Source organism: Cibotium barometz, chromosome 59, assembly GCF_041138505.1.
Source record: "Cibotium barometz isolate CiBa-2024 chromosome 59, ASM4113850v1, whole genome shotgun sequence".
Taxonomy (NCBI): Eukaryota; Viridiplantae; Streptophyta; class Polypodiopsida; order Cyatheales; family Cibotiaceae; genus Cibotium; species Cibotium barometz.
The window spans coordinates 34,551,233-34,577,410 of record NC_141104.1 but is presented as its reverse complement, the minus strand read 5'-3'; positions in this window follow the sequence as shown (position 1 = coordinate 34,577,410).

Below are 26,178 nucleotides of genomic sequence, written 5' to 3'. Positions count from 1 at the left end.
CCATGCTGCCTCAAGAATTTGCAGTAAAACGCGAGGAGGGGGCTTTAGGAATCTCAAACAGCCCAAATCGCATTTTGTTGCAAATTTGAAACTGATGCTTCATCCACCCCTATCATTGTGATTTTGTGTCTTTCTAGGCTATTCAAGGCTGTATACTCCTTGCATAAACTCAATCCATATTGTTTGTAGTTGTAAAGACAGAGAATTCACTGTAGGAATGCAATAGCATGTTGTTTCAAGTATTTGCAGAAAAACGCGATGGTGAGCTGTTAGAAATTTTAAATTATCATAATCGCGTTTTGTTACAAATTATTAAATTTTGCTTTATCCAATTTGTCATTGCCTTCTTTTATCATTCCATGTTCTCCATGGTTATAATCTTTTTCCATTGCTTTGTATGCAGCTTTTCAGAGTGATGGCAAGAACTGCAAGGATGGCTGGCAAGGGACCAGGGCTTGCAGTAGCAACAGCTAGGGCAGATATCAAAGAATCTAGTGTGCCTCCAAAGGGAAGAGTTGCACATGGCAGGAAGGGGAAGCCAATGAGCATGCTCTAGCAAAAGTCCAAGAGATTAAAACATTCTGCAGGTGTGCTAAAGGAGATCAGGAAGCAACAAAAAGCTATAGGCTTTGCAATCCCCAAGGCTCCTTTTCAGAGACCAGTGAGAGAAATTTGTGATAGTTGGCACCTTGGTTTCAGGTGGAACAGGACTGCCATTCTTTCCTTACAGGAAATGGCAGAGGATTACTTGGAGAAATACTTTGAAGATGCAATGCTTGTAGCAGCCCATGCTCACAGGGTAACTCTGATGGCCAAGGACTTCAACACTTTGTCCAGAGTGAGATGGAGGTATGACAAGCTGGTCCATCCTGTGGAATGGCAGGACATAAAAATGAGAGACATATTATTAATTCCACCTACAAGGAAATTGAAGGTAGATAAGGTGAAGGTTGTTGAAGTAACCCACTCAAAGAGCACCAGAGGGAAAGCTGCCTATGAGGAGTCACTGAAGCAGCAAATAGAAGAATCCACATCTGCTATAGATGTGGAGACTGTACAGATGGAGCTGCAGATACAGAGAAGGTTGCAGGAGCTGGGCCCTAACATAGTTGTCCATATTGAAGATGAAACTTCAGAGAATAATTTTAACTTGACAAAACCATGCTTGGTAGCATTGGCTCATAAGAATGAGTATTGCTCAGATTCTATCATTCTTGCAATGCTCTAGTAAGTTTCTTTTATTTTACATTTGTTTGTAAAACAATCCTTATTGTACCTCCTCCTTTACACCTTACCCTAATTATTGTTTGTAAAACAATAATTAGGGTAAAACAATCCTTATTGTAAAACAATCCTTATTGTACCTCCTCCTTTACACCTTACCCTAATTATTATTTTGTCCAATGTAGCATGATGAGAAGCTGGCTGAACCATGCTGTACAGCATACAGTTCATATTATTGATCCTGCAATTTCCTTCAAGTTAAGAGATCCAAAGGAAACTCCCATGGATATTTCCAATTGGTTCAGACACTGTGATTTTGATCATGTCGATATTTTGCTACTTCCATACCATAACAAGTATGTGGCTGACTGCTTCTTTTGGGATTTTTCTTCAAGATTGAGAACTCTTGTAGCCTTTGATTTCTTAATGCTTTTTTCCTTATGCAGTGACCACTGGAGCTTTGCTTCTATTGACATCCAGCAGAAGCAATGCTTTTTATTCAACTCTCTTAGAAACACACACAGAGAGGTGAAATTGTAAGTGGTTTGTGTGCTATTTTTAACTTTAAGCTTCATTATTTGGATTTAATGCACACTAACTGAATTATATGTATTGCAGTTGTATTAGAAGGCTTCTAGATGCATTGGATCACTGTCCTCCTAATGTCAATCTTTTGGATTCAATAGAGCCAATAGATTTAGAGGTAGAAAGTTGTTCCCTCTCTACTGATATCTATTTCATGCTATGCCTTTGAACTTATTGAATAATTTTATTTTGTTCAGATATTAACAGTTTCTAACATATCTTTCCAACTGTCCAGACACCACAACAAGATGATTCAAGTAGGTGCGGCGGGGCTGGAGAGTACTGATTAGTGCCAAATATATACTTTCAAGCTATTTTGAGATAGGACAGCCAGAGCTTGTAAGAAAAAATAATTTTCATTTAGCTTCAAAAAATTTGATATTGGTACAAAGTGTTCTAAATCATCATATCTCATTGCAGATGAGAGAAGATAGCTTCAGCTCAAACTATGTATATAGTTTCAGAGCTGATATAATTTGGAAGTTTTTGAAGTATGCCTCCCCGAAACCTATTGTACCAGCTACTGTCGAGTTGGGTGAGAGCTCTAAAGTTCGAGAAGGTGTCATACACCTTGATGACACAGATGATGCAGATGTGGTGCCACAGGAACAAGGACCTAGTGCTGATGAGGAGAAGCCACAAGAACAAGGACCTGCTGCTGCTGCTGATGTTATTGAGAAGATGATGGAGCAGCAGCAAACAGATGCTCCAGGGGCAGTAGAGGAGACAATGGAGCAGCACCAAGAGACTGTACACGACAGGATGGAGCAGCAAAAAATAGATTCTCCAAATAAAGATGATACGGTGAGCTTGGACCATGTAGAGCAGCCTCTAGATCAGCCTATAGATAAATAAAAAATTGTTGTCAAGAATATGTTCTACATATATAATTAAACACTTCTGTATAGAATTTTACTTTATTGAATATAATACCTTTGTTTATGGAGTCTGTGTTATCTCAATTTTCAAATTTTCAATGTCTTTGCATTTTATTGAACTCTTTCTTCTTTTGAGCACCTGCAAAAAAGCAATATGAAACAATAGGGTAAAGTAAACTAATAGCAGTGCTTAATGAGACTAGAATAAGTCGCATGGTATACCTTCTTATTGTTGTAGATAAATAAAAAGTCCTTTGAAATAGAACCTTCTGTCTCAAATAGAATGTCATTGCGCAATTGAGCTAGGGAGCAACATTGTCTTAATGAGATATTGACTAGCACATCACCATTCTCAACATCAATATCAAGAAGTTTATTTTTTGCACCAAAAGAATCTTCATCTTGATCCATTGGGACTAGTTTTGTACCTAGCATTCGACTGCGCTTATAATAAAAAGAAAAAATAAAATTTTGTGATGCAACCATGTACTTCAGTTGCATAGAAGGTTGGACAACCTCACAAAACACTGAACTACATGTCTTCTTATTCCAACCTTTATCCAAAAATTGTGGCATGCATGCCAGACTTATTGCTTTAACTATGAACATTGTTTTTGAAACCTTCACTGGAAAGGTATTAAACAAGTCTACAAAAACTGTGAGAGGCATGCATAAAGAAATTTTTATTATCCTTGTGGCAATATTGGGCCTCAGAGCTTTCTGTACTTCTTTGAAAAGCTTGGCCCTATATGCCTCTGTAACACTAAAATGTGGGAGAGGCCAATCCACTGAATTCCATGCCGGAAGGTCTTGTTTTCTTAACACACCATGTGTGTTTGCATTGTCCAACAATGATAAAAATGATCAGTAAAAAATATACCGGATTGAGCTAGCTCTGTTGCACATCGACCTTGGTATTGTTGTTCTCCTATCGATCCATGCAAAACATCTATAAATCCCAGAATACAATCGATGTTTTGCCATGTCTCATACGATGAAGGGTATAAATCTGAAATAAAATAACACAAGAATGTCAATAAGCAAAGAAAGAAAGCTTTATCTTAAAAATCCATACACCTCATAAAGAACAAAACCACAATAGAAAAATATACAATTAGGCCTGTGTTACGGAAGATCATTTGGATAGTCTCGCAAGACAAGTTCTTTATGCATGTACACATGCTGAATCAAAACTTCTTTCACCGATATCTTCCCTCTGGTGATTTTAAAATCTCGTACTCTTCCCTTCCATGATGCCAAGAAAATGTTTTTTGTCTGGGGTCTCTTTCTTTTGCTAGGTTGCATGAGCACCCATGCTCCTTTCGAAACACTAAACCTTTCCCAAGTTCCTTCCATTTTGACTGTACTTGAATTCTCTACCGAAGAAATAGAAGAAGCAGGTCGACGGGGTAAGGATGTGTGGTATAATTCTGCCTTCATAGCATTATCATCCACAGAGCGTCTTCCACAAGAACGGCCATAGTTTTTATTCACCATGGAGACCTTGTGAATCTGTAACCACAGCAAAGTAATGTAAACAAGATAACAAAGTGAAGTTTCAAGAAAGAGAAAGTGGGCAGACAGACAGTTGACAAGAAACATCTTACTCTAAGCCAAACAGGATCAAGGGAGCAGTTTTGGAAAAGAAGAGGCTGCTGCACAATGAGGCAGTGGTGTAGAATGGTAGACTTTTCGAAGGAAAGGCACCACAACATTTCAAAGTTCAAAGGAAGGTGGAAGCGAGAAGGCCCTTGTCAGAGAAAATGTCAGACTAGATTCTATCTTCATGTCCAAAGATCTTGTGAGAATAAAAAACCAATCTCCACATTAATGTAGCACGCTTGTACCTACATAAAATATTGTTTCTTTTATCTATTTTCTCTTATTTTTATGAATTTCCAACGTTACGTTGGCCCTCTGTTCATTGGTTGAGAGCTTATTTTTCCAAACCGTAAAAGGCCCCAAAATGAGCTCCCTTTTTCCCTAATGACTAGCTCCAAGACAAGAATTACCTACCCAACCTTCATGTTCTAGGCTGTCTAGCACTAGCACCCCCCTAGAATGAGAAGAGACTTAGAAAGCGTGGCCACGACAAGTCAAGTATTCTTCCCAACCTCAAAGGAAGTAGAATTAGATTTGAAAATGGTTGAAGTAGAATGACAACTACTATGAGAATTGAGCTTAAGGAAACAAGAGCTAGATACTCGAAGGGCTAGGGCTAGGGTTGAACAAAAGAAAATGGAAAATGTGAATCCATTTTAATCACGTGGCAAGGAGCCAGAAATAGTCATGGGTAGGACCGAGGGAGACATCCCAAATTTAGAGCCCATTAATGAAGAGCCAGGAGTGGAGGAAGTGTTTGATACTCAGAACGAAGGAGATAACCTGTATAGGAAAACTGTGGAAGTAGAGGACCGCCCCTGTACACCAAGAAAGACATAGAGCAAATGATCAATCATCCCACGTTCTTACAAGACATGGAGCTCTTGATTTTACAAAAACGGACGGAGACTGCTAATAATGAGCAGGGCCAGACTGAGGTGGCCAGACCTACCCCTAGACCCGAAATGCTTAGAAGAAGATCCAATGCTGGAAGAGGAAGAGGTCTAGATAGGGGGGGAGTAGCTCCTCAAAGACTAATGGCAGATCCAAATGTAGATCTTAATGCAGCCCCACAAGGACAGATTTGTTGAATATGGCTGCGAAAATGGGCCGAGGAATGGTCAAGGAACTAGGAACTGCTCTAGAATCCAGACCATCCCAAATGAAGCCACGCATCGTTTCAAAGCTCATACAAAAATTCTCAGGGGGGATGGGGACCCGATCTAACATGTCAAGATCTTTTGAGTCCACATGTGAAACCTACAAGCCAGTAAGTGATGTAACCATGATTCATGCCCTCTCACTGACCCTAGAAGGAAAATCTCATCAATGGTTTCAAACCCTCAAGCCAAAAGATAAGATCAACTTCACTCGGCTCAAGAATGTGTTTGTGCCAAGCTTTGCCCGAAGTGGTGACAGATGGAGCCTTGGCACAGCTGCATAATATCAAACAAAAAGAAAATGAGTCTATGCGAGACTATGTATCCCGGCTAAAGCACTTAAACTCAAGATGTAAACTATGGAAGAGGCTAACTGATGATCAGTTATTACCCTGCTTCTGGAGAGGAGTCCGAGATCACAAAATGCATGATTATTTAGTGTTAGCCCGACCGACTACTCGAGATGCATGTTGTAAGTTGGCAATCGAATATGAAGACAATATGCTTAAATTGCCCCATAACCTGAAGATGTCAAGGAGGCAGCTTCTACAGCAACGACTTCGCGAGTTTTGAGTCACCAAGACACAGGAACTCGGAGGAGTAAGCAAGTTGGGAACATGATTGTGGATGAACTCAGTAATGCCATACTGGACAAATTGAAGGTGAAGAATGGAAGAGAAGCATCAAGGCATGGGTATACCTATCTTTACCCTTGTAGAGATCTGGTATGGTGTTCTATGTGCCTAGAATGAATCACACTACCAGTGAATTCCCACAGTTAAGAGTAAGGCCATTACTCTATTGTGCTCATTATGTAAAATTAGGGAGCCATGACACTTTCATGTGTAGGTATCCAAGATTCCAAACCGTAGCACAACTTCCGACACCCAGAGCACCACTAGCTTTACCAGCACCACCCGTGCAAATCATTGTGGCTGTAAGACAACCAAACCCATCCTATTTACCTAGGGGGATGTTTCAAATACAAGACACGTCACCTCTGAGGCGGGGGCCACTACAATGTTTTGGTTGCGGTGGACCTCATCGAATAGCAGAATGTCCTAACAAGAATGTGGTTCATACACATCAAACTCAGCAAATGACTGCACCACCTAATGACATGCTAGTGCTTACTTGTATGAAATGTGGGGTTGATCATTTGATCAAGGACTGCCCATATCGCACAAGTGGTTCTGCTTCCACTTCTAACCAAGCCACTATCAGGACCATAAGTGTGCAGCTTGGAAACATCATGCCACTGAATGTCCTGACACAATCCCAAGCCCAACTAGGGAACAAAGGGAAGAACCCAGCAGCAGATGCCACCACTTCTAGAACTAATAGGAGAAGGATGGATCTGAAGAAGATACTATCGACACTGGATCCACCTAATCAAGGGAAGAGAGTGATCAAGCGCCAAAATCAGATGAGCTTGACTAGGAGACACAAAGAGAAAAACCAGCAACACGTAAGGGAATTGGTGAATACCCAAATGTTGAAGAAGAAATAAGAAAGCTTGAAGAAGCTAGGGCTCTAGTAGAAGAGTGTTAACGACTTCACGAAGCCAAATCACAGGCTAACCGGGCCAGGGATACAATGTATCCAAGAAACGAACCAATAAGGGAAAGAGAACTGGACGTGCCTACTCCAATTCCAAAAGAGTCTGAAGAAGGATCTCAAGGAAACCTTATGTCAAGAATGTTTGAGGAGGTTGAGCAGGATGTGTCCATTCCTTCATTCCCTAGGGATGGATATGAGACGCATACGTGGAAGAAACCCTCACTTGCCAAAGAGCCTAGAGAAATAGGCAGTCTCACAGTTGTACTATCCACTTGTGTACAAATGCCATTAGGACAACTGTTACGTAGTTCACCAACATTGTGAGCAGACATAAAAGAATGGGTAGAGGGCAGATTAAAGCCAACAGCCACTGCAGAGGAGATCCAAACACACCTCTAGCAGAAAGAAACTTAAAACACACAGGGGAAAGAATGCCTAGATTCATTAAGATACTGGTTAATCGATTGTGGGACGATATTATGAAAGTGACGACACTAATGCTACAATCCAATTTATCATAACGGATAACAAGCATTGGCTATCTTGGATGGTGGGGCGGGAGTCAGCATCATCACAAAATGATGTTGGGAAAATTGGGGAAAACCTGATCTAAAAAGAGCGGATCTAATCGTTAAAATGGCAAACGGAACATATTCAAGACCCATGGGGCTTTTGGAGAATGTGTGACTTAAACTCTTTACGTTCGGCTATCGTCATACATTTGTGGTAATGAACTTTTTGCACCAACCAGACTCATATGACATAATCTTAGGGAGACCCTTCATGAGGGAATCCAAATTAGTGCACGATTGGGCATTAGACCATGTGTATTTTCGAAGGGATGCACAAATCCTAAAGATAGATATGTGAATGTGGAAAGCACACCCCATGGAAGGACAACTGTTTGGTAATGATTCGGTCACAAGTATGCTAGCCCATGGTGGAATTTTCAAGGAGAAAGACTCTGACAAATTTGGAGTTGGTATGTTTAAGATATGTCCAAAACTATATGGAGTAATTGATTCCCAAAATATGAGATTTTTCCCAAATTAACTAATATTGACTTACTTTTTGTTCCTCAATTGTGTATGTCTTGAAATGGTGTGGCATTGAAAGTAGGTTTGGTTTATCCTCATCCTCTCTTTTTTTTAGCCATCACCTTCTTAGCCATCACCTCTCTTTTTTTTTAGCCATCACCTTCTTAGCTTGCGCTTGGCTTCCGCCAAAGCCTTGTTTCGTTTTCGGCACCCAGCTTTTGTAAGCTTAAGCATTTCCGGTTCTTGAAGGGTGACTTCCTCCCTATGTTTCCCTTCAAGGGATATCTTGTTCAACTCCTCACCCCAATTCTTAGAGAACTCATCGTATACTTTAGTAGCGTCAAGGTATCTCAGCCACTGGGCCTCTGTGGGTTTTCTTCGTAGAAGCAGGGCATTTCGTCGAGTGATATACCATTTCTGCTTTCACCATCCTCTAAGGCGTTGGGCACTGGTACAACCTTGTGATCCAGACCCTTCTATGCTTGAAGCTTCCTCCTTTGATTCCTCTTCAATGAGTTGCCAATTGACCATATAGACAGAGGTAGCGGAACATTCCCAGATTCAACGTATTGGGTTCCTTGGGGCTGCATAGATTTAGATTCTAGTCTTCAAGATCTATCTAATGATATGTCACATGAGGGGGTTTTGACAAACTTTTGATTAAGTTCACCATGATCCCATTTTTCAAATGGGAATGGGAATTTTCCCAAATTATCTAATATGGTGTTAAGTGGTCCAATTGACGGCCAAAAGAGTTAAAGAGAAGATGGTTTATCCACATCATACGATGGCCCAACTGAGGTCAAGGAAATTGATATTGCAGAGCTAGGGGAGGAAACCAAACTTGTTTATATCGCTAAGGACTTGACTCCAACTGAGGAAAAGGAACATGTTTCTCTCCTTAAGGAGTTTAAGGATTGTTTCACCTAGAACTACAAAGAGATGAAGGGTGTACCACTTGAAGTGGTACAACACACAATTCCAATCATGGATGGATCAAGACCAACCAGGTAGAAACCATACCAAATGAATCCCAAATATGCAGCAATTGTAAAGGAGAAAATTGATAAACTCATTGCTATGGACTTCATCTATGAGATAGAACACACAGATTGGTTATCACCAATCGTGATAGTGCCAAAGAAGAATGGGAAACTTAGGGTTTGTGTCGATCTCAAAAAGGTCAATGGGAAACTTAGGGTCTGTGTCGATCTCAAAAAGGTCAATGTATGTGTTTGTGAAGAAGTACCATTACCCACTGCCTTATACGGAGCACATTTTGGAAAGAGTAGCTGGTGAAGAAGCTTACAGCTTCTTAGATAGATTTTCAGGTTACAATCAAGTGTCTATAGCACCTAAAGACCAGCATAAAATGGCCTTCAACACAATGTGGGGGACTTTTGCTTACAAAGTTATGCCTTTCGGTCTCACCAATGCCCCAGCAACGTTCCAATGATTAATGTGCACAACCTTAAAGACTACTTGCAAAAGTGGTTGGAGGTATTCATTGATGATCTGTGTGCACACTCCCGATGTGGTAAGACCATTTGGCTTGCTTAAAAAAAGTGTTTTAGCGATGTCAATTTTATCGTATATCCACCCAACAGGGATCTTATATTCCATGTACACATCGATGCATCAAACTTCGCTATAGGATGTGTATTGGCATAGCTTGGTGGACTACCCATTCTGCTTTGCTAGTTCGCCAATTGAATGATGCAGAGGTGAATTATACCACCATAGAATGAGAGGATTTGGCCATGGTTTATGCTGTCAAGAAGTATCAACATTACCTATTGGCCAACAAATTTTTATTCTTTGTGAACCATCAGGCCTTATTATACTTGGTGAATAAGCCTTATTATACTTGGTGAATAAGCCTTGCACCATGGGAAGAAAGGGAACATAGCATGTGTTGGCCGATCATATGTCGAGAACTAGACATGGTGCCTAAATGGAGCGAAGAAATATCAGATTATCTAGCTTATGGTTTTTCGCCCCAAGGACGACCTTTGAACAAAGATAAAATGCGTCGGCTTATTAAGTTGACTACACCTTATCAATTGATTGCTGGTGAATTATACAAGCTAGGTAAGGACAATGTCTTAAGAAGATGTGTGTGGGAAGATGAATTTGTCACAATATTAGATGAATCGCACTTAGGAATAGTTGGACGACACTTCGCTGGGGAAATTACAGCTTGCAAGGTGTTTTAAGTGGGACTATGGTGGCCTACGTTATTCGAGGATGCCTTGGAGTTTTAAAAAGATGAGAAGAGTGTCAATGATTTGCTATTCTGCAACAAAGAGACAGGATGCCACTTACCCTATGATTGTAAGACAGCCTTTTGAGAAATGGAAAATTGATTTTGATGGACCTATTAGTCCAGCTGCGCATCCGTCACTCACAAGCCCAATATGTGATCATGGCCATAGACTTTTTCATGAAATGGGTAGAGGCAAGAGCCTCTAAGCAAGCTGATGCACGAACAACAGCTAAGTTCTTATATGAACAAATTATTTCGAGATTCGACTACCCAATAGAATTAGTCAGTTGATCGCGGTTCACATTTCATTAATGAGGTGATTGATCACTTACTTTGCTGGATTCCTTTTGTAGTCCATCAAAAGTCATCCCCTTATTATCCATAGGCAAATGGTCAAGCGGAGAGTACAAATAAGATTTTGTGTCCTATCTTAACAAAAACATTAGAAGCAAGTCGCACGGATTGGGAACATAAGCTAACTAAATCTCTATGGGCATATCGAACATCGTAATAAGGTAGCGACGGGATATACTCCCTTTCATCTAGCTTACGACATTGAGGTAGTAATACTGATGGATTACCTAGTTCCAAGCCTACGAATTGCGGTGCAAGAATGATTAATTGAGAATGCATTAGCCAAAAGGTTGGTTAACTTAGAGAAACTTGATGAACCCGGACTAATTACATCACATGGTCTTATGGTCAAAAAATTACAAAGGAAATGTTGGTTTGACAATAGCCTGAAATAAAAAGAATTAAAAACGAGGGACCTCATCCTCATGTATGGTGTCAGAAGAAGCACCCGAAATAAGAAACTCAAGTACAGAAGAGGATTAGGACCTTTTCGAGTGTCCGAAATCACACCTCAAGGGTTAGTCAGAATTGAAACAATTGAGGGCGTACAAATGGAGGGTTACATCAATGGTGGAAGCAAGGTTAAAAAATATTACGGACCACAGACCCAAGAGCTGCTCATGCAAGAGCATCTATAAACACAATGGAAAGAGCTAGCCAAGGAAAAAATTAAGCAAGCTCAGGAAGAAGCTAAGGCAAGAGAGGCCAAGGACAAACAGATACTTTAGGAGAGAGTATTGCATGTGAACATGGCTTCACTAACTCTCCTTGATGAGGATGACATGGACATTGAGCCAACACGGCTTAGGGTGAAAGTCTCTATGACTAAAAGTCATGCAACAAGCATTGCATTAATAGATAAGGGATCAAGTCATAATCTGATCTCTTATGAGATATGCGAAGCTCTAGACAAACCACACATTGAGGCCACCAATGCACAAGTACGAAGTGTGCACTTGTTAACTACCAAAGCTGTGGGATTTCTAAGTGTTAATATTTTCAATCAGAAATAATCCCTTGGTTGGAGTAGAGCTCCAGGATTTTATGAAGCTTAACAAACCACCCACCCACTAGTTACGAAGAGGGTCAAGAGGAAACACCAAGTTCATCTAATCTTCCAACTTATCCGGTGTTTTCCTCTGTAGCAAAAGTAAATTACTAAATCCATACCCTAGTATTCCTCCTACTGACAAATCTCAGGCATATTGTATTTTCTCACGTCTTCTTTCTCTTCCATTAGAATTTCCCACTAACACTCTCGCCCCCGAGGAGTTGTCAGCACCCCACCTATTTCCACCACCACGGACAATTCAAGAGGTTAGTCGCACTCTACCACAAGATACTCTTGAGCTTTTTACTGATGATACTGTTCTTGAGTCTTTGTTTTCTACAGAATATGAAGGATTCATTAGAGCAGGGAATCCATTGTTGAAGCCAAAGTTAATGTTCAAGGTGTTAATGCAAATAACACCTTTTGAACCTACCAGGCAGATCCTACCAGAAGCATACTCTGACATTACATCTATAAAGCAGCCTTATGTACCATGCCCTCTTTGAGCACCAAATCCGAAGTTAGAAGAACTATTGCCCTTAGCTGGAGAAGGCACCTTATGGTAAAATGTGGCAAGGCATGCAAAGGTGGCTGACCCGTACTTTGCAGATTTACTTGAAATCAGGATTGTGACATTCATGATCAACTACTGCTTCTGCAGGTGGAGAAAGGCACATCGAGTTCATACATGAGGGGGCTATACAACAATTGTCACAGAGCATGCAAACCCCAAAATTGAAGATTTTGGTATACAACCAGCATGGCGATAGGAGTACTTAACAATTCTAGAATATAGTCACCAATACATGCGTGCTCCACCCACACAAAGAGTGGACCCATTATATATGCCACTAAAACAAAGATGGGCACCATTGGAATTCCATGATGCCAAGCAGCAAGATTCACTTATCTGCTACAACTTTCCTCTATTTTTGCTAGCAACATTTTGAGATATAGGACAACTTTCTGAATTTAATTGTGGTCCCTATTGACCAACCCAAAGAGAGATATGATGGATATGATGGAGATCAACTACTATTCAACATGAACCAAGGCCCCATTGATATAGGCATGATGTTATACTACCATCACCTCAGGTGTTTACCAGCGTACATGCATGTAACATTTGAAGATATGGTAGACACTAGGTTTTGGAGATCACACTCTGTATTTATAAGAACCTTGAAAAAGATTCAATCACACCAAAACTTATATCGTCACATGAGTTCGGCGACCAGGTCTTTAGACCTCGGTGACAAGTTCTAAGGAAAGAACCTGCATGAGGTAGGGGGGATGTTAATCTCACTTAGGATTAACAATTATGCTCCTCCATTTGAGTACATTAATAAGTGTCATGCAAAGGCACTATAAAAGTTGTAACATTATGAGATATTGGCCACCCAAGGCCTTAGTTAGTAAGTTTTGGGTGCCCATGTGTGAATAAGGGCCAATTGTATATAAGGTATTCTCTCATAATGAATGGACAAAATCCCCTTTGTGCTATGAGAGTTCTTGCCTTGTCTTGAGAGAGAGTGTGAGAGAGTACTCTAGTACATGTGCCTTCTCTATGCGTGTATGCATGTATGCTTGTGTAGAGAAGTGAGAGAGAGAGATTGCCTTGTGTGGTGGTGTGAGCAACTCTAAGGTAACAACGTGGAGGTGAAGCTTGGAGGATTGGAGCTTCTCGAAGGGAGCTTGCAGACCTCAAGGTACACAAGCTTGAAGCATTGGTAAATTCCCTATGACGGTTGTGTTCTATTGCTTCTTCCAAAGGTGAATGCATAGAGTTCTTTCTTTGGAGGTGTGGTAGCCCATAACATTGGTGGTGTGTCTGCCTTTGCTAGTTGGTGTCAGCAACCATGTTAATCAATGTGGCTTATAACTCTATAATTTTCATGCAAAAGGCATGCTCTAGTGATAATCAAAGTCAGCCTATTATTGTTTATAGGATGAGAATATGTATGAAGAGTTGATGGAATTAGACTACAATGGAAGCTTACAAACAACCATATCATCATATGAGACCTTATCTACACATCAAGGAGGAAGTGCTACACAACACTGCCTGTTAACCTATGACGGCGGACATTGAGACGTACTATGTTTTATGTCATTAATTTAAATATTCTGAGTCATGGGCCGGGCTTGTCGGCACCATATGTTAAGGATGAAGGGATTGGGTGATCATCGATGAGAGGCGCACCTTGAATATCAGTAGGGTAAGGGTTAGGGTCGGCCGGCCATGTATGGGCGCCCAAGTGTGAACGGCCAAGTCACCTATAAGAGTCAAATGTAACCCTAAAATCCTCATTCTCATGTGTTGTGAATAGAAGAGTGCTCTTGCCTTATCTCCTTGGTTTCCTTCTCCTGCGTGTGTGTGTGTGAGAGAGAGAGAGAGAGTGAGAGAGCAATCGAGCACTGTGTAGCGGCACGGCGGCGGCGGCGAGGCGGTAGAGCAGCGAACGGCAGCTCCTCCTTTACGGCTGCGACACAGGAATCCTTCAAGGTGGCAGTTAAGCGGTGAGTGACACACCTTTGCATTCTGTTTGAGCTTGCCTTCCTAGTTGTGTGCTTGCAGCCATTCGTGGCTCGCATACAGGGTTCGAAAAGTCCCCAGCTACGACCTGTGCGGCAAAAGCACACATTTTTGGCGCCGCTGCCGGGGAGTTGCCCTGCACCAAGCTCCAGTTTACAGCTCGGGCTGCTGCGTGAAGTTTAATTTACACTATAGAAAAGCGACTGTGTGTTTGTTGTTGAGGTGTTTCTGTGTTTTGCAACCTGTTTCTGCAATTTGTCTTCTGCATTTCTGGTTCTTTTGTTATTTTTCCGCTCCGCGTGTGGGCGTTCGTTCTGTTATCCGCTTTTTTGCGCCGCGGCCAAGGCTGAACCCAGAAAGAAACCCTAGAAAACTTATCTTTAAAAAAATAAAAAAATAATAAAAAATAAATTTTATTTTTAAAGAAAGAACCAAACGTGTGGAGAGGAAAGATTTTTTAATTGGAGAAAAAAATTTTGAAAAGAAAAAACCCCCAATTGACCCACGACCCACGGCCTCGGTCTCGGTCTTTTGATATATATATATAGGAGAGTGAGCCTCCATAGCTTTCTTTCAAGTGAGGGCTTATGGGAAGTTGTGCCCTATATGTAGCCCACTCCCCAAGGAGTAAAGTGTGAGCATGTGGGATAAAGCCCTCACCCTTCCCTCCACAAGCAAATAGGCTTTTGCCCCTTCCCCCATAGGAAAACGGACTATTTTGAGGACCATAGGAGCTCTGGATAGGCAAACACGGTGTTGTAAAGCACGCTAGGACCCTTTAAACGATACGCTCGTTTCGAGCTATCACACGCCCTAGTCCAAGTTCGACTGTAAGTAAGGGGGTCAAAAACGAGTTAAAAACAAGAAAAAACAGGGTGCGAAACACCTAAGAAACCACTTGTGTGAGTTTCAAGGGTAGTTGCCAATGCACGTAGGGTACCCACGTCACATGCATCTACGTTCTGGTCGGGTGCTAGAGCCTGAGCCACTAGAAAGTGTTTCAGTTTACGCAGGCTCACACCATCCCTCCACGTTAGCATCTTGGCCTTCGGCTGGAACCCAAGGGAGTGCAACCCAAGATCCACGAATAGTGGATAGTGACTCAGAAGCCATGGAAGGGCACCCTACCAAGAACCCTAAGGAGACAAGCCAAAACATGCCAGTGTGGGCCCCACAACCCGGATCTAGCATGTTTAGTCGTCTAATAGAGACCTTTAGTAGAGCTACACGCTCTGAACATGCGACAAGCGAAGTAAATGAAGAAGGAGGGGTAGTGGATTCGCCATTCACATCTCATGTAGACCCTACCCTCCCAAAGAGTGTCCATGTGGATATTCTACTCACTTTGTTTAATGAGGGCCCTACTGAGCTACCACATTCCGATGCTCTTCCTAAAGTAGAGGTCCCTAGAAGCCAATCCATAAGAAGTGACATTGCGTCCACTTCAAGAGAGCCGTTTGGCACACCAAGTCTAGATGGGATATTTCTCAATGAAAATTGGGAATATGATCTACACACAGAGACTCTAACTGACCTATACACAGGTTACACATACCATGTAGGTTGGTTAGAAGTCCTACGATCTACATCTAGCGCCACTAATCTAGAGGAGCAACAACACATGATATGTGAGGTTATTCATAGAATTATCCAATTTGAGAGGCAAAATAGGGGAGTGAACCTAGTTTCCACTGGCCCTATGAGATTTTTGGATACGGGCAAGGTCAAACAACCAACCCTATCACAATTGGAGACTCCCTCGGTGAGTCCCATAGACCCTTCGTATGATGTTTTGCCTGGAGTCTCAATGCAGGTTGAGCCCACGAGCAGTAACTTTAGTTTTCCAACCTTGGCTCAACTTTCCATTAAGGAATCCACAATGCCTACCCCAATGATGAGCATGATGGAAGGTGCACCTGTTACCGCTGTAGTTAGTACGATGCCGCTACCTAGTGGAACAGTACCTACAATAGCACGTGCCAGTGCCTATCGACCATATGTACCTATCGCTACTCATGCTCATGTAGCTCGTACGCCTCTTAGTATGCCAATGGCGTATGCTCCACGACCGCCTTATCACAACCCTTATCCAAGAGGAGCTAGGCCTAGTCACATATCATATCTTACGTCATTTGCCAACATACTCATACCAACGCCAACTCTTATCAGCCAAGCTATCCCAGAAGTGCCTCCACCAGCTATGCCTGCTCACCTAGGTGATCTCGCAGCGTTTGCTCAGACGATTGGATGATCTATTGCGGAAAACATGCGGGGTATGCCTGAGAGAGAACCTAGAAGCAAGGCAGTACAAGTGGCTAAGCTCACTCAAAACTTCAGTGGTGGTAACGAGGATGTTAGGAAGCACATTGAAGTCTTTGAACACGTGTGTGATTCCTTGGAAGAGCACAATGAGCTGCATAAGTGTAAAGCCTTAGGCTTAACCTTGAGTGGGAAGGCCGGAGATTGGTATCGAACCTTAAGGGTTGAAGAGCGCACTCACTACCCCACTCTCAAGAGATTGTTCTTGAAAGAATACATACGTGAGGGTGTGCTTTGGGGAGTAGCATCTCAACTCCAAAAAGCTGAACGTGAGGAAGGGGAGTCAGTGAGACACTTTATAAGTCGATTGAAGCATCTAAATTCTCGCTGCACTCGATGAGCGCTTTAATAATAACCAACTGCTCGATAGATTCATCCGAGGATTGCGCCACGAGGACATATACACTGGCCTAGTCATTAGAGGTCTTACAACACGTGGGAAGCAGTCACTGCCAATGCAATCCAGTTAGAAGACAACTTGATGATTGCAAGTAAAAAGGTGTCTTCGGAGACAAAATCCGTTAGTTCGCAAGTATCTGGGCACGAGCCAATGACGGTGAAACCTATTCCCAAGGACCCCAAGATATCTGAAATGTCTGTGACCGACCTTACTAAGGCTCTCCAAGAATACTTTAGGGATAATCGAGCTTCTCAAAATAGCCATATGTACCCAAGAAGAGAGCAACAATGGTGTTCGGTTTGCTTAGGACCACATAGCACGAGTGAATGTCCCACATTCAGAGTCAAATTCAATGGGAATTGCAATGCATGTGGTAAGTACGGCCATCAATCTAAGGATTGCCTAGTACTTAAGCGAATGTTAGCAAATCAGGCACCACTAGCCTGGTCAAACACACCTCAAGTACCCGCGCTAATGCCTGCACAACCTGTTGAGCAACCGTCACAGCATATAGTTCCAAGGAATCCGAATGTAGTCCAGTCTGTGCCGTTACCACTGCCACTGCTAGGACCACAACCTCCACATCCAAGGATTACCCCTGTAAACCAGATGGGTTGTGAGTCACATAGTGCGTGTGGGGATTATGAAGAAGAGATAGACCCCACTGTTTCATATGGGATTGATACGTTTACTACATGGAGGATCATTTCGGGCAAGTCAAGCCTGTATATCAAGCGGCTGCTCTCGCCACAAGAGGGCAAAACCTTAATACCTTGGCGAGGAGACCACCTCTTCAATGCTACGATTGTGGTGGACCGCATCGTGTAGCGGAGTGCCCTAATAGGCTACAGAAGATCGCTACTCAAATGCAACCAAATCAAGGGAGCACATCAGGAATGCCGGTACTTACATGTAATCGTTGTGGCATAGATCATTTGATCGCTCAATATCCACATAATCCTAATGCACCCAAGATTACGTCATTGAATTTGGTTGAGGTCACCAACCAAGCACGAGGAACCACACCCGTTGTACCCGCGAATGTAGTTACACGGTCAATGCTTCAAAATCAAAACTACATCCTTGAAGAGAGGGATACTGCATCAATCGCTCAGGCAAAGAAAAAGAAAACACGGCAGAAGAGATCGCTTAATGCCACGAGCTCCAAGCCTAGTTCAAAGACTAACATAGGGACAGGAGATGACCCCATGTATATGAATGATCTTGAAGATGATTCCAATTCAATAGAAACCATGGGGACCAAAGCCACTACCTTAAGGGAGGAACCACGGGGGAGCTCAACGAAGGAGAATCAAGCAAGTACATAAATAAGGGGAAACAGAAGGAAACTTCCTCGGCCCCACAACCAAGTCAGTTAATGCCCTCTCGACCACCCAAACTGACTGAGACTCCCCAAGACAAGCCACGTGGGCCAAAAACCCTCAAGAAAAAGATTGGTACTTACCCAAACCCAGTTGAGGAGATTGAACAAGTGCAACACTTAAGGGGTTTGGTGGAAGAAACACAAAGAGAACTGGAGCCAAACCCGAGAAAAATCAAAATTCCAGACACAGTGTTTCCTACGCAAGTTCAGCCTCACAGGAACCATAAACCGTTAGCTATACCTAGTATCATTCGGAAAGAAAGTGAGGATAGGACATCAGGAAGTGGGCAACCACCCTTTTTGCTTGAAAGAATGTTTAGTGAGGGAATGCCTAACCCCATTGAAGAGGAAGTGATTCCATCTTCACCAGCCCGGCGATGTCTCGAAAATTACCGTTGAATGTGTCTAAGCTAATGGATTTCATGTCCTCTGAAATCAAAACCACGATCATATCCAAATTATACGGAGATCCTGAGCTATTCTTAGCTCTTCGGGCATTTCTCAATGGAGAACTAAAGGCGGGGCTACCACAATTTGCAAATATGGATAGACCTGACACGCTTCAAGATGAAGGGGAGCATTGGGATCTACAACCCAACTTAGATGAAGATTCGGTCGTTGAAATACCTGTGAACAAGTTAGGACAGTACTTTGAAGGTGATGAATCTAATGCAACCCTCCCCATTACTACCAAGGGATTAACTCTAAAGGGAATCCTTGATGGTGGTGCTGGAGTGAATATTGTGACTAAAAACTGTTGGGAATCTATGGGAAGACCTCACCTCGAAGTCACAAACATAGTGGTTAAGATGGCAAATGGAACTATTGCTAAACCTATTGGAATGTTAAGGGACCTTAAGATCAAGGTTCTGGGATACAAGGTACGACATACCTTCATTGTAATGGATTTCTCCAAGCATCCTATGTCATATCAAATGATCTTAGGACGTCCTTTCATGAGGGAAGCACAAATGGTGTATGATTGGTCGAAAAACCATGTCTATCTACAATTCTAGGACTCTGTCATTCGAGTTGATCTTGAGAATGGTCGTGCACATCCTTTAGGAAGCAAGGTTATCATTGATAATCGTTCGGATACCACTATTCACTCCGCCCCATTAAGGTATTGCTATACATGCAAAAAAGAGACTGATGATGGGAAAGATTCTCCTTATATGGATGTCCTACCGGGTATGTGACTGAGTCGGATAACGTGGATTGGGTACACCTAGCGGCAACCATAGACACATGGGGAAATAGAGGCACAAGTTGGGTAACACCTGAGGGGCAAGATAGGCCACCGTTAGTGCCAATAAACATAATAGGTGTTATGCACTTGACTCCTGATGGCAAGAAAGTGGCAAACTCCACTGACACTGAAAGTAGCGAAGACTCTGACCAACGCAACTCTGAGTCTGAATCTCAAGAAGAAACTGACCCTGAGCCTGATGGGGGGAAAGAATTAAATATTCACCCAAATGTGGAAGCAAGGTGCTCAAGGCCTAGGACAGTGACCTCCTGCAGTTCATCCGAAAGTGAAGATCGACCAAGTGAGTCCGAATATGATAGAAACAAAAATCAAAAACTTGGTAAGAAGAAAACGAGACATAAGCGCCAACGCTATCGAGCTAATGTACGCACTGCAATAAACAAGGAAAGATCCACTGTAGAATGGCTTAGTTATGTAGGAGCCATTGATGCTCATCGGCGGAAGTTAGCGGATAATTGGGGACAATACCTCCAAAGTGTCATGTGGTGTATTCCGCAACCTCATGACGTCGCCCAATTAGAAATCGAAGAGAAGCCGAAACTAAGTCGTACTGCAAGTAGGCGACAAAACCAAGAGTTGGCTCAGCAACAAAAGGAAGCGAAATTGAGAGAAAAAATCTTGGCACAACAAGAACCAGTAGACTTACACCCCGCACCCGATCATTTCAAATCATTTACCACACAGGGGAACGTAAAGTGGTCTACACAAAAGCCCAACGAACGCCTACCAATGGGAGTAGCAGTGTCTACGATGGCCCTGCGGTAGTTAAGGAGATAGACTTAACAGATCCGGGTGAGGACTCTAAACCAGTTTTTATTGCTCAAGACCTCACCAAGGCGGAAGAAGCTGCACTTACGAAGCTTCTTAAAGAATTCAAGGACATATTTGCTTGGACATATCATGATATGAAGGGTGTTCCACCCTCGGTGGTGCAACACACGATTCCAATGATTAGCACTGCTAAACCAGTCCAGCAACGTCCCTACCCAATGAATCCTAAGTACGCAAAGATTGTACAAGAGAAAATTGAAAAGCTTGTAAAATGTGGATTCATATATCCTATTGAGCACTCAGAATGGGTTTCTCCGATAGTCATCGTACCAAAGAAGAATGGAAAACTCAAAGTGTGCGTTGATCTCAAAAAGGTTAATGCAGCCACCAGAAGGGATCGTTACCCCTTGCCGTATTCTGAACATGTGCTTGAAAGAGTTGCAGGCAAGGAGGCATATAGCTTTTTAGATGGGTACTCGGGTTACAATCAGATCACAATTGCAGTAGAGGACCAAGCTAAAACAACATTTATCACGGAGTTTGGAGTGTTTGCCTTTCGCGTCATGGCTTTTGGCTTGACCAATGCACCTGCAACATTCCAACGATTGATAAACACGGCCTTTAAGGAATATCTAAGGGACTTCTGTGAAGCTTTCTTAGATGATCTTTGTGTTCATTCCTCTTGGGATGAGCACTTGATGTGTTTACGAAAAATATTTGAAAGGTGTAGATTATATCGCATCTCCTTGAATCCTTTCAAATGCCAATTCTGGGTTAAACACGGAGTTATCTTAGGGCATATAGTGTCCAAAAATGGGATTTCCACGGACGAGAGTAAAATCAAGGTCATTCTGGAACTACCACCACCCACCAACTACAAGGGAGTCCAACGCTTTATGGGCCACGTTGGTTATTATCGAAGGTTTATTCTCTTCTTCGCCGAGATTGCTCGACCATTGTATAAGCTTCTCATCGAGTTTATTTGGACCGAAGAATGTGACCGTGCCTATGAGCTATTAAAGAAGGCCTTGGCGAGTGCTCTAGTCTTGAGAATGCTTAACTGGGATTTACTCTTCCATGTGCATATTGATGCATCAAACTTTGCTATTGGGTGTATGTTAACTCAACCTGGAGAACACAAGCTAGACTACCCCATTAGCTTTGCCAGTCAGTTGAACGATGCTGAGATGAACTACACCACTACGGAGCGAGAAGGATTGGCAATGATATATGCAGTAAGGAAATTTTGTTATTACCTCCTTGCCACCAAGTTTGTTTTCTATGTGGATCATCAAGCATTGTTGTATCTGGTAAACAAACCATGCTCCACAGGAAGAATCACACGATGGCTATTGATTCTTCTTGAGTTTGATTTCACTGTTGTGGTGAGACCTGGCAAAAAACATGTTATGGCTGATCATTTGTCTCGCATACCTAATGGTGAGGCTCCTACGGGGGTTGATGATGACTTACCTGACACTTCCCTGTTCATGGTGGAGACAATGCCTGAATGGAGTGAGAAGATTGTTAACTTTTTGGTTAATGGCTTCCCACCCAAGGAGCTTCATAAAGATCTAGCTCAAAAGCTGATCAAAGAATGCGAACCCTATTGCCTAATAGCCGGGACTCTTTATAAAAGAGGAAAGGATGACGTTCTTAGGCGTTGTGCCCGAGAGGATAAGTATCTATACATTTTGCAAGAGGCACATATGGGTGTAGCCAGTGGTCACTTCTCAGGAGACTTAACTACGCGAAAGATCTTACAATCAGGGTATTGGTGGCCCACTATGTTCCAAGATGCATCACTCTTTGTGAAGGGTTGCGATGAATGCCAACGATACAAGAAACCCCAACGAAAAGATCAGATGCCCCTATATCCAATCAAAGTAAACCAACCATTTGAAAAGTGGGGTTTAGACTTTGTAGGTCCGATTAGCCCAGCGGCCCGAAACACACAATCTCGCTATATTATTGTGGCCACTGACTATATGACCAAATGGGCTGAAGCGAAAGCAACACGTAAGGCAGATGCGAGGACAACAGCCAAGTTCCTCTTTGAAAATATAATCACACGCTTCGGTTGTCCTTTTGAACTTGTGAGCGACAATGGGACGCATTTTATAAATGACGTGATTAAGGAGCTCACAACAAATTTCATGATATCCCATCATAAATCTACTCCTTATTATCCGCAAGCAAATGGCCAAGCCGAGAGTACAAACAAGACATTAATCTCTGTTTTGACAAAAACAGTTGAAGCTCATCGCACGGATTGGGATCTAAAGCTTACGACAGCTTTATGGGCCTATCGTCCTGCATACAAAGTGGCTATTAATTGCACACCATTCAAAATGGTATATGGCCAAGAAGCAGTCATGCCGTGGGAATTTGTCATTCCTAGTCTTCGTGTTGCTACTCAAGAGGGTTGGGATGGTAATCCCTTAGTAGAGCGACTGTATATCCTTGAGCGGCTAAATGAAGAAAGACAATTGGCTGTATACAATGCCCTTGTGGAGAAGGATAGAAGGAAAAAATGGTTTGATCGCCACCTGAAGGAAAGGACATCAAGGTTGGGGATAAAGTCCTAATGTATGGAGTGCGTAACGAAAAGAAGAAGCTCAAATATGCTGGTAAGGGACCGTATAGAGTATGTGAAATTACCCCGCAAGGTACCATCAGAGTGGAGACTCTCGACGGAATTGAAACCGTTGGATTCCTTAATGGGAGTAAATTTAAAAGATACTATGACCCCCTGAGCCAAGAGGAGTTACATGCAATCCATCAAAAGAAGGCAGCTAAAGAACAAGCTGAGCTTAAGAAGATACAAGCAAGAGTTGAAGCCAAAGAACGTCAACAGCGTGCTAGGCGACAACGAGAAGCCAACTTGGGAATTACGCAAGTATTTTTCGAGGAAGCAGAGGAGGATGCACTGGAATCTGACCCGCCTCTAAGATACCCAATTGAGTTACAGAGTCCTTGCGGGGAGGTGCTGTATAATGCATTATTGGATACAGGAGCTCAACACAATTTGCTATCATATGGCGTGTGGTGCCAACTTGGAAAACCACCTTTATCCAAGAGTGCTATCCAAATTAAAGGTATCAACAAGAAGAAAACCCCTGTCTCAGGAATTCTGTACACTCCGGTGGCCTATGACAAGGGGACCATAAGTCAAAGCTTTTTGGTTATGCCTGCTGGTACCATGGAAGGGACTGTAAACTTAGGGCGCAAATGGATGATGGCCACCAAGTGCAATATCGATTGGGCAACTAGACGAGTCACAACGCAAGAACCAACACTAAGTCTGACCGCTCAAAATCCCGCACCTAAGTCATCCACTCAAATGCTAGATAATGAAAAATCACAAAGTCCAGTGGCAAAACCATCTTTGATTGTTTGCCATCCCTCTAACGCTTCAACGCCAAAAGTGGAAACATGCAGGGTGGTCTCTAAAGCTCCGCTTACTATGCCAAAAAACACATACAGATGGGTCCCAAAAGCTTCGTTAATAGCTACTTCCCCGGCTCAATCTCGTTCAGCCACCAAGAAGCCTCGTAAAAGGAAAGCAGCTACCCACCCGAGAAAGGGCAATGTAACATCGCAATGGATCCCTAAAAAATTATTAGTAGCCCAAGGGTACTACGAGGGGAATGACCAGATTTGGGTCCCTAAACATAAGCTGAATCCCTCTACATCACCTGTAAAACCTTGCAAACCAATTGTTGCCACCCCAATGACAATTCAAGACCGTGGTAAGAGAAAGATAACAGAGTGCTCCGCACCACTTCTTCCAGAGTTAGTTTGGATTCCCAAACGATATCGATCATTACCACCTAGCTCAGGAAGGGGGGAGCATGAAGCTTCTAGCTCCTCATGCCAGGCACACACTCATATAGACTTTTCTACATGCCCTACACCTACTCTTGTCAACACCCAACAAAAAATCGATGAGTCTACGTCTCCCCTTGTAATAGTATCGTCGGAAACCATTTCCTCCATTCATCAATGGGAGCGTACACTACCATCTCTGCAATTGGATGTGGCCACAAGGGTCATAAAAAGCTATCTGCCTACATCACAACCTATGACCCGCTGGACAAATTGGTTCCAAGAGGCTGCAACATCATTGCAAATAATATGATCTACCCAAGGAAAGGGGGAGCATGTACTCACGCTCGACAGTCTAATGCTTCCTCCTTAACCTTCTCCCTTGACCATGTAATTGCCAAATTCAAGGGGATGTATATATATAGCTTCATATATTTTTTTTTAAAAAACAAAGAAAAGAAAAACAAAAAATAGTAAAAAGAGCAAGAGCACAAAAAGAGAAGAAATATCCAATCAAGAACTAGATTGACCTGTCTCACAAACCTACTGATGCTATATCTGTGTTTGCAGATATGGCAGATGCACGATCATCATACACTTCATCCACTCCCACCTTTGATGAGAGGTATCATCTGTACCTTTCTCAGATATTTCACATGTGCTATCCTGTAATTGAAACTGAATGGGATCATATAGATGTACTAGCCAGAGAAGAAAATGTTGAGGAATTAGAATGGCTAATTCGCCTATTGACCATAACTGACCCCTACTCCGTAGAGGAAATATCCCCGATATAGCCCAATGCTTTCCTTTTCCACAAGATGACTATCCTCGCATGGTTACATTCTTGATAAGTTTATGCGGATGGAAAAATGAAAAGGAAATATCCGACAATGATGAATGGACGGATGAAACTCATGGCACTACTGAGGTTGACTTTATTTATTTGGATGATGCGGATAGAGGCTTAGCCTTAGGGCTAGAGCCAGGACTCTACAACATCCTCTTACCGTATCCTCAGTAGTAGTGTGGTGACTGGTAGGTAGGTTAGTGTTTTCAATTTTATTTTATTTTTCTAGTTTGGATTCCTTAAACAAGTCTTTAATTTTTCACACTGATGTGCCTCTCGAGGTATAGTGCTTGTTAATTGGTTATACAGGTGGAAAAGTTTGAGGTGGGTTCGCTTTCAAGTCCTGAGATAGCCGCGACACTCATACATAAATATCTCAACAAATTGCGGGCATTTTTCTCATCGAATCAAGGAGATCTCCAAAATACAGGTGTAATTCTTCCATACCCACTCTCTTTCATTTTTACTATTCAATTAATTGCATGAACTATAATGCATGACCACATGGGAATTGTCAATGTACTACTTAGTTTTTGAAGTTGCCTGACGTGCTAGTGTGAATCATTAATGAGTTTAACCTTATTGGATATATTCTTGAGAATGCATGCAGTCTTTAGTTAACCTTGGAATACGATTGTCTTAGGTCTAGGATCAAACCATCTTAATGTTTGACACCTGGCCATGTGTGTGTTGACCTCTAGGACATAGCTTTTACCCCTTTGTCGAAAGGATGCAAGACAAATTATAGTTCAGGAGCGAAGATCAAAAGAAATTTATTTAAAAAAAAGCCTATAATAAATGGCAATACACGTATATGATGTGCTTTAATGTTGGCCTATCGCCTTATTGATACTTGGTAGGCGAAGAGTATTCTACTCCAGACCGATGCCTTGGTTGGTAGGGGGTAGCCTTGCCTAAGGTGAACTAATAGATTCCTGGATAATGCCTTGTGTTAAACATGGTACCAGGATCGATGTTAGTTTTGCCTTGGGAAGGTCGCCATTGTGTATAAAAATTGTCACATGCGTAAAGAAATAAAGGCAAAAGGCTCCTGTAACTCTGATGTTTCTTGTGTTCCTAGGCTCGTGGTATAAACTTGTTCT